At 36.3% G+C, this 16,945-nt stretch overlaps 1 protein-coding gene and 1 non-coding gene across 3 annotated transcripts in view; one reads left to right on the top strand and one right to left on the bottom strand.

The window, feature by feature from the left end:
- The window catches only part of blo (bloated), a 295,193-nt gene that overhangs the window by 158,767 nt on the left and 119,481 nt on the right, over positions 1 to 16,945 (bottom strand). The window lies entirely within an intron of this gene.
- TRNAS-GCU (transfer RNA serine (anticodon GCU)) lies at positions 2,762 to 2,835 on the top strand. The gene has a single exon. It is a non-coding gene; the product is annotated as a tRNA-Ser (tRNA).

Below are 16,945 nucleotides of genomic sequence, written 5' to 3' on the forward strand. Positions count from 1 at the left end.
GCCAGTCCTTCCTAAGTCTAGTAGAGTTTGAAGGGAAAATTTAAATTTTTTTGACGACGCTCGCAACTGCAGAGGTTATCAACGTCGCAGGTGTGCCGGAATTTTGTCCCGCTGGAGTTCTTTTACAAGCCAGTAAATCTACTGACATGAGCCTGTCGCATTTTAGCACACTTAAATGCCATCGACCTGGACCGTGATCGAACCCACAACCTCGAGGACAGAAGGGCAGAGCTATACCGATTACGCTACCGAGGTCGACTGGAGGGGAAATGATATTTCATTACTCATTAGGCAGTTATGAAACTTTGACGCATCTAACACTGTCTCGAACTGGGAATCGTGGCATCTAGCACTATGTCAGAGGTCAGTTGAGATAACCGCCGAAACAAGCGTTGTGCACTCACCAAACTATCATTATTTTTTAACAAGCCTTTATGGCTTACGCACGTTGTGCACCACTCCAGTTCTCCATCCTCACTAAATGGTTTACACTTCTAAACACAAGAAGAATGAATGTTTGTAGCCGAACTCAACTGAGCTTATTCGGAAAAACCGAACTTTAAAATCGCCCGTTTTTCTGGTCCATCTTTCATAGCACTAATTTAATTGTAGTGGTGATGGTAGTAGTAATGGTGTAATGGTAGTGGAGGTGAAAGTAGTGGTAGAACAGTACGCCGATGTTGGTTGGCACGTCGTCAGCTGTCACACAACATGGGTTATTATCACTCGCGGGACGTCCCTTCTACAACGATAGCCACAATAGGTTCGTGTCTTATTCGGCTATTGATATCTCCGCGGTCTGCATCACGCTTTCGGTAGCGGAACTCTGCTTAGACGTGACTGGAAGGAATATTTGGTGTGCTGATCGAAAAGTGAAGAAATGTTTTTTGTTGCCAACACATAATATTTGTACAACGGTATTCGCTGCTGAAAAGTTTACCAACAAGGTGCGGCACCGGTACATTAGTTCTTAAAGTAACTACATAAATGAAACATTATGTGTTCACTCCAGGCAGTAATAATCTTTATTATTCTTATTACCTCCTGTGTTGTAAGAACGCTGAAACATTTGTTAATATTCGTTGTTGTAATTGGAATGAGTTAAATGAACGAGTTAAGGAAAATGAGAAACGTGATAGATAAACGAGCATATACTGATAGAGTCATATTAAAAGCGACAGAAGCCATACTTTAAATAAGAATTAGTTGTAACAAAGTGTAAACAGGGTACGACATCATTTATTTTTTTAATCGTGTCGTATATAAAAAAAAACATACAAATTTCATAGCAACGAATCGGCTTGTTCGCCAGAGAAGGAAAGGGAAACCTATCTGTTGAATCTGCTAGCAAGAGCTGATGTTCATGACAGCTAGGTTCCCCTTGTCTTCTATAATGATGAAGATGATACATGATTCCCAAACGTTGGATATTTCTGCATCTATGACAATGTGAAAAAAAAACAACGGTGTTCGACATGGCGATCTTAAGTGATATTAAGTTGTAAATATATATATAGAAATGCTTTAAAGTAGAGCCATTTCTTTTTTTTTAGTTTTCCTATATCCGATCGTTTATCGTCAAAGCATAAAGTTCTCGCGGTTATAATTACAGTAATGTTTGATGGAATTTACTACTAAGGGCAAATCAAGGTAATGGAGATATTCGAGGTATTATTTGAGCTTTACAGTGAAATTCCAGGAACAGTACCTTTACGTAAATCCTTAAGTTTCCTTTCAATTCCAGACAAATTCTGGAAAATAATATTTTCTCCTAAACCTATTTCCTTTGCTTTGTAAATATTGTTAAACGAAATAGAAAATTTCCGTTTGTTTTAATTTTTACGATAAAATTTCATATACACCAATAAGTTAAATGAGCCACCGGCGTAGCTCAGTCGGCAGAGATGCTTGCCTGCTGATCTTGAGTTGCGCTCGGGCGTAGGTTCGATTCCTGCTTGGGCTGATTACCTGGTTGGGTTTTTCGAGGTTTTCTCCAACTGTAAGGCGAATGTCAGGCAATCTACGGCGAATTCTCGGCCTCATCCCGCCAAATACCATCCCGCAATCACCAATTCCATCGGCGCTAAATAACCTAGTAGTTGATACAGCGTCGTTAAATAACCGACTAAAAAACCAAGTTAAATGCGTGTTACAATGAAACTCCTTCATGGCGATGGAGCCAGTTGCTTGTCTGGTTGTAAGCAGCCTCTTCCCTGACGCCCACTGTGTTCCACATGTGACGCGGGCCGGCCCGGATTCCAGGCGCACCCACGTGCCACCAAGCTGCACCACACGGAAGAAACGCCTCCCTCTCTACGTGGGCCCGCGCTCCACACTTTTAAAACGCTCCATCTATTATTTATGTGTTTTTTTCCTCATGTGCGCTTTTACTGTTTTGGAAACTTGATTTGCATTTTCAGAGAGGCGGCTCGTTAAGGGCGCTCCGGACTAGCTGGCCACTCCTTTAATTTCGCAAGTGACTAGAGCATTCTGCCTCTTCGTATGCTTATGAAGAACGGCACTTTTTTTTTCGGACGCAATGAATGAAACACGTTCTTACGACATTATAGTGAATTACTCGAAATTTTAAACATAAAAATTATTATACAAATCTGGCTTTCAGGTAATAGCTCCCTGTAAAACAGGTTTGAATAATTTCAAGGAAAAATTGTTCCGGAGCCGGGTATCGATCCCGGGACCCTTTGCTTAGCGCGCGAACGCTCTACCGACTGAGCTACCTTGTGACGGTGTCGTGTATAGTTCCTGGGGTAGCTCAGTCGGTAGAGCGTTCGCGCGCTAAGCGAAGGGTCCCGGGATCGATACCCGGCTCCGGAACAATTTTTCCTTGAAATTATTCATAAAAATTATTGTTTGTATCTTTCCTTCTAAGTAAAAGGAAACAAGTCTATAAAATCGTCATGTCATCCTGTGCGTCCCTCATCTGCGAACTGACGGCTAGCTTGTATTTTTTTAATTTTAATGGAGATATAATACCGTTGCAGATATATTTATTTATGTTTTTATTTATTTATTTCCTTGTTTGTCCATAAAAGAGTTAAAACCATAGGACTTGTCAAAGAGAGAGAAAAAACGGGAAAACAATAATTAAAATAGATAAAAATACAATAAATTAGGACTAATGTAAACCCACACGTATTTAATCTAAATTGTAGGGACAGAGGTTTGTTAAAATTCTTTTGATGTATCTTTTAAAATATCTTAAATCATTCGTATTTTTAATTTCACGAGGCAAACTATTATATATTTTTAAGCCATAGACTGGTCAATCGATGTGCTGGAATATTAAAATTATTCTTAAAACGAGTGTTGTAATAATGAAAATCACTATTTCGATGAAAATGGTTCTTATTATAATGTATTAATTCCATAAGCTTAAAAATATATAAAGCATAAACTGTTAAAATATTATAACTCTTAAAACATTCCCTACATGATGTACGATTATCAACACCTGCCATGCATCTCACAACATGCTTCTGAGCAATAAAAACATCACTCATCTTCGAACTTGACCGCCAGAAGCATATGCCATATGATAATCTTGATTCTACTTCAGCATAATAGAAGGACTGTATGATTCTATGACACAAACAAGATCTCATATTTCTAATTTGGTAACAGACAACATTCATTTTCCAAATGAACAGTGTAATTTCCAATTCAAATGTTCACCAAATATTAGGCCAAGAAATTTAGTTGAATATGACTAGAACACTTGCTGCTCGTTAATACTATAATTGTACAATAATGCTTTACAGATTATAATTTTACAAAGTGAAATATATAAATAATAAAAAGCGTAACATTACTAGTATTTAAGATAATTCTTAAAACAGTTGATATTCACATTGACATGTATACTATAATAAAATACAAATAAATTGAATAATTAAAGGAAGAAAATTTCATCTAAATAAGAGGACTCGGGGAAGGATGCAAGAATACTTGTAGCATTACCGCGCTGAATGGCGATACCAATGCGCTGACGTAGATATTGACTGCTTCGAGGGTCCCCAGAAAGCTGCACTAAACTTCTGCCTATGGTGGAGATGAGAGCTTTGGCTTCACTACACCATGATCCAAACGTTTCAACCGCAAAAGGGACAAAAATATAATTATCTGCAAGATGTTTATATTTATGGTGTTTACTGACAGCGGCACTTTCTGGTGTCTTAGAGGTTGAAGACAGATGAGAAGGGGCCAGTGTATCCACACATGTGGAATCCCAAATTAAGGATTTGCCTACACGCCACGGGACTAGAGTCAGACCATCGGGTCTCTTGCCGTCTGAACGGCTGATCCCGGAAGGTTCTAAGATGGATGGAACCCCTGAGGATGTTAATGCTCTTTTAATGATGTCATTGAGCGATGAATGACGAGAGAGACGCCCCTTACTCATGACACAACTTAAGGCATGGTGGCCATAAGAATCTACAATATTGCCACAGATACATTTATGAATGTGACAGATTTTGCAACCGAGGCGTAAAGCCACGGAAACGTTAAAGGATCTGGGGTCCATAAGGGTACCGATGTTAGGGGAAGAAATTGCGTGAAGCCAAGATCCTGAAACATTTTGTTGGAGAGCCAAAAAACGAGCACGATCTGAATATGAAGAAAAAGATGAGTTATTGGAAACCTCACCCCATCGAACTAAAGCCTCCTACACAAAAGGGATCTGAACCGAATCACTGTAAGAGGGAAAAATAGATTTGATTCGGTCTAAAACCCCGTGCGCAGAAGCTAAAAATGCCGGCGTACAAATGTCACTCAATGTTCTAATACCTAACCCACCAAACTGAATAGGTAGAGAAGCTTGAATCCAACTGCAATCACTAAGAGAAATATTAAGCAAAATTTCTAAGTAATGACGTATCATATTGTAAGCTTGACAGAGGAAAATGGAAACAACCATATAGGGGTAGTCAGCAAAAAGTAGTTAAATTTTGGAATCAATAAACAGTTATTAAGGAGAAAGTAAGATATGGGACTAATCTGTCAAGCAAAGTTTTCAAACGAAGCAATTTCTGCTCTGCAATATCTTGAACTGCATCTAAGAAAATAGGGGTACCTAGAATGGTTAAATCAGATTTAGAAATTAGTTTAATACCAGGAGCTACAAGCTGAAAAGCATACTATAATGTTTAACATATTTTCACTTTTGTTTTGAACATTGTGAAATTGATTAAAACGGGCTTTATTAATATCCAAATAAAGCATATTGTCTGTAAACCATAATTTAAGATCCTTCAACAACTCATTACACTTGTGTCCTAACGTTATTTTCATAATTTTGTATCTACAATATACCCAAAATGTTAGATATTGTAAGAAATATTCACTATGGAAAGTTAAATTATATAACAGCTGAACCATGACAGAATTACCAAACAATTTTCCACAAGTAGGTGGGACCAAAACAAGCACATATGGTTACGTAAGTTCCTTTTTACTGCACTACAGGCTGTTAAAATATTTATACCTACATTAAGATGTGGTCTATGAAACAAATACCCAATAAAACAGTACTAATATGTCATTCATTTTATGGTATACCAGAAAATAGGTTGCGAAGTTTACCAACCGACATATTCCCTGATGACTGTTGCTGCTTCTGCAAGATGACCAACAGAATTCATTTTGTCCTTCACAATTGTATCGTAAATAATTATTTTCATGTATCTCCATACGCAGAAATCCAACAGCGTCATATCCGGTGACCTCGAAGGCCAGGACAAAAGCTCAACTTGCAGGCATGTAACTTCGCAAGAAAACATTTCCGACTCACTGCTGCTTAACAAAATATGCATATTTCAATCATACTTATCACTGCAGGAAATCTGATCACATAATTTTCCTTTACTCTGCAGCAGCCATTTTCAACCGGTATGCCGCGGCACAAGAGTGTGCCATGGATGATCCGCTAGTATGTCGCGAGAAAATGAAAATAGTATAGGTTGTCGTAGCAAAATTGGAAAACTAAATGTGAAAATATTAGTAAAAATGTGAGTCCACAAGAGTCAACTTTCAACGAACGCTGCACAAGTCAGCATTCAGTAAACAGTGCAGGTGTGCGATGACAGGAAAAAGAATGACTGGCGCGCAGCCAGGGTTGCCAGGTCAGGAAAAAGAATGACTGTCGCGCAGCCAGGGTTGCCAGATCAGTAAAGCTAGAATATCCTACAAACTCTGAATGGAATTTATATTTAAGAGAGGAGAAACTGCGAGCTTATTAGATCTATTACGCTGTCCACACCTTTGGAGTAACGGTCAGTGCGTCTGGCCGCGAAACCAGGTGGGCCGGGTTCAAATCCCGGTCGGGGCAAGTTACTTGGTTGAGGTTTTTTCCGGGGTTTCCCCTCAACCCAATACGAGCAAATGCTGGGTAACTATCAGTGATGGACCCCGGACTCATTTCACCGGCATTATCACCTTCATATCATTCAGACGCTAAATAACCTGAGATGTTAATACAACGTCGTAAAATAATCCAACAAAATAAAATAAATCTATTGCGCGGACCCTTAAGCTAGGCGCATTCGCAAATCTACACCAGCTGACCACATTAAGGTTCGTTGCGTATCCAGGTTCCTAGCAGACAACTTCACTCGTCCCTACGCCAGTGCCCTCCCTGCGTCACCAGTCGGCATTCGGGGGATGCTATGGAATGATGACGAAATGTAGACATGTTGATGAGTATTGTAGATGTCTAATATAGGAAAACGGGAGAACCCCGAGGAGAACCCCAACTGCGCAGTTCTTCCGTCACTATGGCCAGTCTTTAAAATATCGCATTTTACTTGTTTTTATGAAAAAAAAAAATTCCCCCTAGTTAAGAATCACTGGTTTAGATTATATGATTGTTCCGCGGAATTTGAAATTACAACTTTGGTGTGCCACATGGTGAAAAAGGCTGAAAAACGCTGCTCTACTGCAACACATTTTTGTGCTTAGAAGTTTCATACGGAAGAGCGTACAGATACAAACCACAGTCTGGTATATACAGTCACAAAGCTTGAGTTGCGAGGGTACTAGGAACAATAGACTGTGCAGGTACTATTTCACATTGTCTGTGATGAGGCAATAGTAGCGATCCTAGTGGTTAGCAACTATCTATGGATGCATATTTACTACGTATTGAGCTTCGTGACTGTATATACTACACTGTGTACAAACCTTTGAAAGCATTGTTGTACGGACTGCAAATGAAATAGAATAGAATAGAATGTTTTATTTTCGCTGCCAGAGTTAAGGTCGTAAGGCCTTCTCTCCCACTCAACCAGCCTTAATCAATACAATAGTGACATACATATTTAAATTATGCATATTTACAATACACTAAAGATTGCAAATTAAGCTTTCAGGAATAACTCCCTGTAAAGTTAATTTGAATAATTTCGAGGGAAAAATTGTTCCGGGGCCGGGTATCGAACCCGGGACCTTTTAGTGTGCACTCAAATGTTGGTTGCTTGACGGTTGTCAGCTCACTTTGAGGTCTGTGGATATAGAGGGGAAAAATTGGATCGGTGTCGGGTAGAGTTCCCGGGTAGCTCAGTGGGAGAGCGTTGGTACGTTTAACCAAAGATCCCGGGTTCGATACCCGGCCCCGGAACAATTTTTCCCTCGAAATTATTCACACTAAAGATTCTCCAGCAATATTATTCAGTTAAGTTTTAACGACTAGTGCATGTTTATTTAATTTGAGATAAAACCTATACGAAAAAGTAATAACTTAATTTATGAGCTAATGTAATTCAATTCAGTCTATGTGCAATATGTAAGTAATTATAATTAAGTTGAGATAGCTAGTTGGTTAAATGATGAGAATTAATTTAATAGACGTTTACTAGAACTATGTTATAGGAGCAAAATTTAAATTAAAAATATATTGGTATAATGAGAATAATATTAATGTAGTGAGATTTTGCCATTAGAGGTTTTGTATTCTATTTAAATAAGTTAATGATAATAATATGAATGGACAGATGTTAGTTTCATAATAAGTAACAAGTATTAATCAGTAATTAATCTGCTAAGCAAGAATTTATGTAATTTTGACCTAAATGAAGTTATTGTCCAACAACTCCTTGCATCAGTCGGAAGCGAGTTCCAATTTATAGCAACTGAAACTGTATATGATGAAGAATATAAATATGTCTTATGGTAAGGTATAATGAGTAAATTGTTATGATGAGACCTGGTACTTACCTGTTGATATGCGGATACATTTTGGAAACGAGAAGCCAAGTAGTTTGGGGTAGCAGTGCGCAGAATTTGAAATAAGAAAATGCAGCCTTAACCAAGACAGAGTTTGGAAAGAGGGGAAACATGATCATACTTACGAATATTGCAAATGTAACGGACGCACATATTATGCACACGTTGAGCCTGCTGCTCAAATTTGCATTTAGATTACTTAATATAACATCGCTGTAGTCGAAGTAAGTGTGGCGTCACGAGTGTTAGTACAAGGATTAATTTTAGTTTATCAGGAAGAAAGTGCTTCAGTCGTTTTAATAAGTGAATAATCGAAAACACTTTTTTAGAAGGTGATTCACTTGTTCATTCCATTTCAGGTGACAATACATCTATATCGCTAAACTTCTAGTTGTATGCTTTATGAATATATTTAAATTTATGCTGTTTAATTACTGTTCGCAGATGAGCAAGAGGAGATAATTGAGCTATCTTTCGTTGGAGAGCTGACCTGTCGGTGAGTTTGAAACTTCTTACATAAACGGGGTGGGACAATCTCTACTTTCCTAGTATTTTGGGTAAGGCTCAGGGCCGAAGCACCTGCCCATTGTTTGCTAATGGATGCGCAATATCCGTCCTTGATGACAAAGTCTTTACAGTCAGACGATCTAGTGACTGCGATACTAAACCCACGTGTAACACACTCAGAGACGGTGATGATACAATAATATTTAATCAAGACTGTTCAACCACAGTGGTGAGATAGGCTATTGTGATTATAATTGGGTAATGGTAAAGTAAAAAAACTGTCAAGACAGGTTCAAGTATTAGGAGATAACTTTCCTCTGCAGTTAAATATTTTGGCATAATTTTCAACAACCATTTAAAATGGAACCAACACATTAATTACCTTTATAATAAATTACGTAAAATAATATATTATGTTGTTTTATTGAGGAATTACTTGTCAATAAGTTTATTACGCACAATATACCTAACTTTATTTCAATCAGTAATTATGTATGGAATTATAGAATGGGGTAGCTTATTTAAAACCGATTTTAATTCACTTTATTTATTACAGAAGAAAATAATTAAAGTATGTCTTCATAAACCTATTGTTTTTCCATCTCAAAAATTGTTTTTAGAATTTAATGTTCTTAAAGTAAGTCAAAATTATTATATTGTATTAATAAAATTCATATATAAAAATCGAAATAATTTTGAATTTTATTCTCATAGTTATGAAACAAAAGGTATGATTTCTTTAAGATTGTTTGAACCCAAAATGCAACACTGCTACAGTATTTAATTATAGTAGTAATTTAGGCCTAAGAATATATAACAGATTTATATTTAAATATCCTAATCTTGTCAATTCTAATAGTTTAAATTAAATTAAATTAAATTTAAAACGTTATGTATGGATTTTATAAATAATGAAAAATTGTAAATTTAAATTTATATATTCTTATTGCGTAGTAGACATAAGAAAAATTGTATAATAAATAAATAAATAAGTAATAAATAAATAAATAAATAAATAAATAAATAAATAAATAAATAAATAAATAAATAAATAAATAAATAAATGAGTGAATGGAATGAATGAATGAATGAATGAATGAATGAATGAATGAATGGAATTGAATGAATTGGATGAATGAATGTACAGATACACGAAAATTTCCTCCTTTAATTGTGTGGAGTCAAATCCCGACGTCACATAACCCATTCATAAACGTAGCTAAGCTTCCAAATTGTTAGGATTCGGATTTATGTCACTTTCTCGTTTCGAACTGCCACTACAATGACATAGAGCTGCTTTTCTCACAAATTTAATGGGAATTATTGGCAAATCCTCGGTTCCAAATGGGAAGTTACATTGCAGAACAACTTTCCTTAAGGTGCTGAAGTATTGGCAAATTAGACGGCATTTCAGAGTTACACAACGGGCGCCCACTCGCACTTAGTAGTTATTTCAAGGATCTCACACCACAAAAGTGCGTTTCGTTGCTTCATTTTCTTTCAGGCTGTTATGTTGCCACATTTATACCACCCTTGCTGTAAAGAGTGCATTTTGAAAACGGTTCCCTAATTTGTGTGTGTATTTTCAAGGGATTATTCCTTGAGTTATTTAAAACGAAAAAATTTAATACAATTTTGCTCTTTTGTGCTTCCTTTTACGAGAAAAAAAAATATTTTATATGAAACATTTCATAGCGTATTTTGGGAAAGCTATTGAATTAATTCCCAACTTGCTCAGTCAGTTTAAGAAAGCAGTGTATTACGATAATAAATTATTGCAAGAATTTTAGTTTTGTCCTTTAAATGTGCAGAAATTTGATCCAAACCAATGGAAGTTTTTGTTGTGCAAAGGAATTTAAAACCCTGTAGCGCTGTGACAACACTGTAAAACTTCCTGGACAAATGCAGCTCGCGTATGTAGCCTAAGGAATGGGTGGGTGAGACAACGAGGCCGATTACTACTTTAAAACTTGAAGTGGGAGGTAACTACTGTATTAAGAACAGGCTGAAGAAAATGCTCCTAGTACGACAAAGGAGATTTTTTAAATCATTAATTACATTTGTAAAACGTAAAATAAGCTCTTCTTATTGACTATGTTCACAGAATATGTAATTAAAATTAATTCGAAGAGTTTGAAAATAAGACAGCTTTTATCGTTAGTGAAAATCGTACTTAATATGCCACATAGTCGAACTAGTGCCGTAAAATATTACCATGACAACTAAAGGCTGTGTGATGTATCTTGTCTCACTGTGAAAAGAAAGAGAAAGGAGATATGTCTTACTTCGTCTGTGTTATTATGGCGATGGGGGAATGGAGCGGTGCCGTCCATCCATCCAGTGGCGGAAGGGACTAGTTGATACATTCTGTAGCGCAAAATAAAATAACAAAATATCTCTCTTCATACTGTGTAGTTCCGTCACTGAGCTTGCCTTTCAAGAAACTGAGTTCCGGTAGTCTGTACAATAACAAAATTTTGAAAGGAATCCTGAAAATTTACAACCCTCCTATAATCTCCACCCTCATTTGAAGGGACTTGGTTTTATTGCTATTGAGACAAGATAAACCTTACCAGGTATAAAACGTCATGACTTCTATTAAGAAGACATAACTTGTATAATGAAATTAACATTATGAAACGATTCACCAATGCTATAATATTAAATATTTCAAATTTGTTATAGCAACCTTGTTTCATAGACCATTATATCGAAGTATTACATCATTACAAATCTGATGTTATTTATTTATTAATTTTGTTTTATAATACTCCCGTACAAAAATAAGCTTATAGTGTATGAAACTTATTTATAATGTTATACAATTATTATCTTCGTAAAAGGTATGAAATGAACGTAGTGAGTGAAATAAGCATATTGTATTTTAATTTTTTCCTTTAGAGTTTCAAATGTTTTAAAATGTTGTTTTCATAACGGGAAGTATGCATCATTACTGTTCACGATCTCTGAAATAATCAATTGAAATGGGTGTAGAAATATTTCTTAATCTTATCCATCTGTTTGCAAGAAGCGTTTCTTATTGTCTGTGTTCTCTGAACATTTAACTAAAATTTAGGTTATAGAGTTTATTTTAAATTGTCCAAGATTTTCATTAACTTGAAACAAGCAGTGTTCATTCTCGCACTTGTAGAATCTGACTTCTGTTTTCACTTGGAAACAAAACTCCAGTTGCACAATAAATGACTTAACCCTCTTATCCGAACAGCATTGAATTATAGTCACAGTCTGTTGAAATATATACAGAAAAGGTTTACAATATACTAGTACAACACAAGGGGTTATTATCGATACTTAGGGGAGAGTTGGGTAGTATCGGACATCGGGTAATATCGGACAATGCGTTTCTTTCATCTACCACCAGATGGTAGTACCTGAATAACATGGTTACGTTTCCATATGCGACATAATAGAAACGTAACCATGTCATTCAGGTACTATCATCTGGTGGTAGATGAAAGAAACTCACTGTAAGATATTACCCGATGTCCGATACTACCCAACTCTCCCCTAATACAAGACAGAAATATTCATACAACATTGTTGAATGTCATAAATTCACCTAAAAATAGAAGGCGTGAGAGATTAGTACTTCTTCAATTTGGCCATAAATAATCTTATGGTTTGAGTTAGATTTTTTATATCCATAAGGAGGCTATTAAAAATTTTACTGCCATATAACCCATTTCGTTTTGACAGTACGATATACTTGCTGATAGAGTAAGAGTATGAAAGTCATTTTTCACGAGTATTTATGCTATGAACTGTTGAATTAATTACAAAGTTTTCAAGATTACATACGAGGAAGTTTATTAATGAGAAAGTATACTGACAAGTCATGGGCATTATTTGTAGCTTTTTGAAAATGGTCCTGCACTATTCCCTAGATTTGGTACCTACTATTTATCTAATTACTCGTTTTTGTAGTATGAATATATTGTTACCATGTATCTGTAGAATTTCTCGAGAATATTATTCCTCAACTCATTACCGAGTGGAAGTATGCAAAGTATAACTTATTGTTTGTAAGGTATTGATATTTACTATCTCTTGCGTAGATCTAATAGCGAAACATTGAATTTAGTTTGGGGGTAATTTATTTAACCCTTAAATTGACAATGTATCCTATAGGAAACAACAGGTTACTAGGCTATATGCTGTAATCTATATATATATATATATATATATATATATATATATATATATATAATTTGAACTGGTAATGGAAATTACGGGAAAAAGGCTGGACGGATTTTAATAAATAACCCCTCATTTTGAAGCTTGGAACTCGAAGTTTTTCGGAAAAATAGTTTTCAGTGAAATGTCAATTTTTAAACATAATTTTCCTATTTCCAAAATCCATCTGTCGTCAGTTTTGAGAACTAGCTAATAGCATTCACGGCCGACTTGATATTCCCTTCGCTTTTTTGTAAAGAAGAAGCGAAGAGAGCATCAAGTCGGCCGTGTTGCATTTCAGAATAAAACAAAACACATACTACAATAAACAATATTACACGAAGGCCATGATGTGCAAGAATGCTGACATATTTAGAGCTCAAATTAAATTGGTTATTAAAAACTTAACTTACTAAAAATAATTTACAGGTTCGATTCTGTGGTGTGTAATTTTCTGGGTACAGCTGTGTATTGGATATTAAAAGCTACAAAACTTGAGGTGGTTTGATGACATTATTACCATTAGAAATGAAATATTATTGTAGTTAATGCCATGATGTTAGTATTTTTCATTAATTATACATATTAATGCTATATTGATGATATGAAAGTGAAACGCTTTGGGGTTATATAAGTAGATGTAGAGAATAACTTAAATTAGATTTTGTTTTCTATATTTTACTGAGTGGCGGCTTTATAGTATATATAATATATGTTACTGAATGCTACAAAGCTTACGTAAGATAATAATATTATTAAAAATCAAATATTTGTATAATTATTAATCAAGTGGGGTTGGGTCTTTTTCATATATTTAATGGTGGTGTGGTGTAGATATTTATATGCGTGGTTCTCTTCAGTATTAGCTCGAGAGAGAGAGTATCTTTCATTGTTATGGAAGCAAATAACTTTCCGAATGTTTGGTATTCTTTATTGAAAATAAATCTGAAAAATGTTTATTTGAACGTGTAATGAACTTAGTTTGCAGCATTTGCTGCGCAAGCCACTAGTTTTAATAGAATTATAGAAAAAAATAGCTAGAAAAATTAAAATTTCACAATACTATAAAATTGTACAACACATAAAAATATGGACATTGCGATAGTTGTTTTCTTTACGGTCCGACAAAGTTTAATAAACTAGTGTGAGCAATGAAGCTTTGTCAAGTTAAGAGTTACTGTAATATGATTTAATCAACAAATTTGCCAATAAATTTGGTTGTCGTTTCTATTAGGGACATGTTAATCGTTGGGCTTGAAATTTGAGAGGTTGAATTTGGGCAGGATTTCAATTAGATGAGTGCCAACGTGCAAAAGTAGGGAAACTACTGAAATACCAATAAAGCCAAATATTTTACTTTTATCTTCAAACCAATTTTTTGTCTTGTAGTTTGTATTGGCAGCAGTTGTGTGTATAAAAATACGTTACATCTCTCTTACACAATTTACTACGTAAAAAATTTCAACGGGTGTTGTTCAACCTGTTGTGAAAGATTCCCTGTCAATTGAAAATGCCGAGAAAGCAGTTCCCTGGGTTTTGTCTCTCCAGAGATTTTAATGTCCAAGAATTAACTGCCGAGTTGTGAAGTTAGCGCACACTGGCGAGCGAATTGAGAATCGGTGAATTCACAGTTTTCTGATGAGACGAAAGTCAGATGGCGTATATTATTGGCTTATACTTTCATCTGTCACTGGGCAGTGATGCGTTCAGACAGCTGCTGTTTTGTCACTTTTTTCTGTACTATCCAAAACCGCAGTTGACGTCATAACTCGATACATTTTTTGCACTTGCTATCTCCAAAGTGATGCGACTTGGAGCACTGTTCTGTCTTTGAAGCAGAACATTATGCAAAAGTTTGTCGGATAGGATATCTCACAAGCAAACGTTCTGATGGGGGCAGATAAAAGAGTTACTTTTTTTCTTCCACCATGTTAATAATGTCAAAACAAGTGCTTGTACAAATTTTGGCCACCCGAACGCAATTACGAGGGCCGTAAGAATGTTTCCCTGGGGCCGTTTACAGAAAGAAAGCACACTATCATGGAAAATTTTTATTGGAACAGATACAACTGTTGAGCTATTTTCTTAACATATTCCCCACTAGAATTGAGACATTTGCCATACCATGGCATCGACAGAGATGTGCAGACGGCTGTCACACACTGGTTCCGATCCCAGGCGGCAGAATTATACGACACAGGGCTACGGAAGTTGATCCCATAGCATGACAAATGTCTCAATTCCGGTGGGGAATATGTTGAACAATATCTGAACAATTGCTGTATCTATTTCAATAAATATTTCCATGAAATTGTTTTCTTTCTGTAAACGGTCCCAGGGAAACTTATTTTTAACGACCTCGTAATTGCGTTCGAGTGACTAAAATTTGTATAAGCACTTGTTTTGACATTGTTAACATGGTGGAAGAAAAAAAAAATAACTTTTTTATCTGCTCCCATGAGAATGTTTGCTTGTTACTTCTGAAAATGTGGTGACACACGTGAATGATGTAATGAAAGAGTAAACTAATGACCACAAGGAATTTGTAAAATCTTATTCACTTCGTGTCATACTAGTAGTGTCAAAAAGTACCCGAACTTCGGGTGGCAACGCTATGCTTAGTAGGAAACTTCTCTGCCTTGTCCGTGTGGTATGTGGCCTATTCTCCAGTAGTCTCAGTGTGCCGACCGATAAAGGGGACAGTAATGCTTGAAATGTTCTTTGATATCCAGGGTCTCGTACATTTAGAGTTTATTCCTGAGGGTCGAACTGTCAGTAAGGACATCCATGTTGCAATTCTTCGACGTCTTCGTGATGCAGTTCGACGAAAAAGACCCAATTTGTTGGAAAAACAGAATTAGGTTCATCATGACAATACCCCAGCATATCGGTCGCTCTTGGTGAGCGAATTCCTCGCACAACACAAAATATCTGTCCTTCCACAGCCACTATATTCTCCAGATCTTGCTCCAGCAGATTTCTGCCTGTTTCCAAAGGTCGAATTCCTACTCTAGGGACGGCGGTTTGCGTCAGCCGAAAAGGTGAAAATTCATGCGACGCACGCTCTGCTGGAAGTGACTGAAGATGGACCGCAGGAATGTTTCGAGAAGTGTTACGGACGCTGGAACATGGATGAATATATAATAGGATGCGAAACTTACTGAGTTTCCCGTAACACATACTAGTGACGCTGTTGTAAAAAATTGATCTTGCTGCCACCTTTTGGGAGGACGGGCGTTATTACATCTAGCAGCGCACCAAGTAGCGAAAAGAGTAACTAATTACTCCATGCGTTTAGCAGCGCACCTGGTGACGAAAATGTTAAACTGTGCAGAAAGTATTCCCTCTCACCCTCATTCATATTCAAAACTAACCCAATTTAAAATAAAACATTTCCATTTTTATTCCTCACAGCATCTTCTACTGAAAATTCTTATCGGAGCCAACAGGAAGATAAAAGAGACGATCTATTTTACACTACCTAATTAAAATATAACCAGACAGAGAGAAAAAATAAAGCAAAAGGTTAGATAATTGGGATTGTATTCATTGGGTATTTATTGTACAGCGCAATGGAAAAGTCTGCAAGAACTACTTAGATAGTTCATTTATTATATTACTATTACTTTACAATACATTCAACAACACTATTTTACAACGTCCATAAACATCACTGTTTAACATGCACTGCTTATACACACGTAGTATCACTTTATGTTCACTTATTAGCAAGTTTCCGTCTGCGTGTCTGCCATCTTGACCCTTCGAGTAATATCTCGAACGGATAAATAGAGAACTCTGGGTAATGTACCCAACACGTAGTTCTAATGTTCACCACGTACGACGTTGGGCGCTGATCATCTTATTTCAGCCCCCCGCCGCCAGATGGTGCTGACCGCAGTTTCGCATCTTATTATATATTTATCCATGCGCTTGAAAAAGCGTGTGACTGTCCAGGGGGCGTACTTTGAAGGTGGTGTTGTATAAATGGTTACATGTCATCTGC

Source organism: Periplaneta americana, chromosome 3 (genome assembly GCF_040183065.1).
Source record: "Periplaneta americana isolate PAMFEO1 chromosome 3, P.americana_PAMFEO1_priV1, whole genome shotgun sequence".
NCBI lineage: Eukaryota > Metazoa > Arthropoda > Insecta > Blattodea > Blattidae > Periplaneta > Periplaneta americana.